We start from the raw sequence: 959 nt of genomic DNA, 5'->3' as shown, positions 1-959 counted from the left end.
TATATAGCTAGGAATAATCCCAATGAAATATTTACCTCTATATATACACCTGGCAATAAAACATACAAAATATTACTGAAAAAATATACTATGTATATAAGAATATATATGTAGGAATATACTATGTATATAGTATATACATATATACATAGTATATATGTATATACTATGTATATAAGACTCATTATTGCAAAGCTGGTAATTCTCCCCAAATTGATATAGATTGGAAACAATACTAATACAATTTCCAGGTATTTTTTTTCTAGCAAAAGTTGATAAGCATATACTAATATATATATATATATATATATATATATATATATATATATGCAGAAGTACAAGAAGAGTCAAGGACATCTTGAAGAACATGAGGTCTTAACACTGTAAAATATAAAGAAGACACTAGTCTGGTATTTGTATAAATTGACCATCAAAACTGAATAGGAAGTTTAAAAATGTACCTGCATCTGTGTTGTTATATGCATGCCACTGCAGTGCCCTGAAGAAATGAAGGATTTTTTTCATAAAGATGCTTAATTACTTGAAAAGTAATATAAAAGTAAACTTAAACTCCTACTTCATAGCATACATCAAAATCAAGCCCAGGAACATCATATAGCTAAATTTGAAAGGTTAAAAGAAAAAAGAGGAGATAGATTATCTATATGACTTGAGATAGAAAATGATTTCTTCAAAAGAGAAGAAAAGTACTAATCAGAAAGAAAATGATTGACACAATAAAGTTCATTAAAAGCAAAATCTTTAGCTTCTCAAAACAAATCATGGGTTTGAAAGAAGACATTTATGAGAAAGGAATTATTTCAGAATATATAAAGAATACATGATTCAGTAAGTAAAAGAGCAAAACCCTCATATAAAAATAGTCAAATGATTTACCTGGGTCACATACATACACACACACACACACACACACACACACACACACACACACACACACA

This window comes from Monodon monoceros, unplaced genomic scaffold (assembly GCF_005190385.1).
Source record: "Monodon monoceros isolate NGI ecotype Baffin Bay Population unplaced genomic scaffold, NGI_Narwhal_1 Super_Scaffold_11, whole genome shotgun sequence".
NCBI lineage: Eukaryota > Metazoa > Chordata > Mammalia > Artiodactyla > Monodontidae > Monodon > Monodon monoceros.
The sequence above is the reverse complement of the archived record's forward strand: the minus strand, read 5'-3'. Positions refer to the sequence as shown.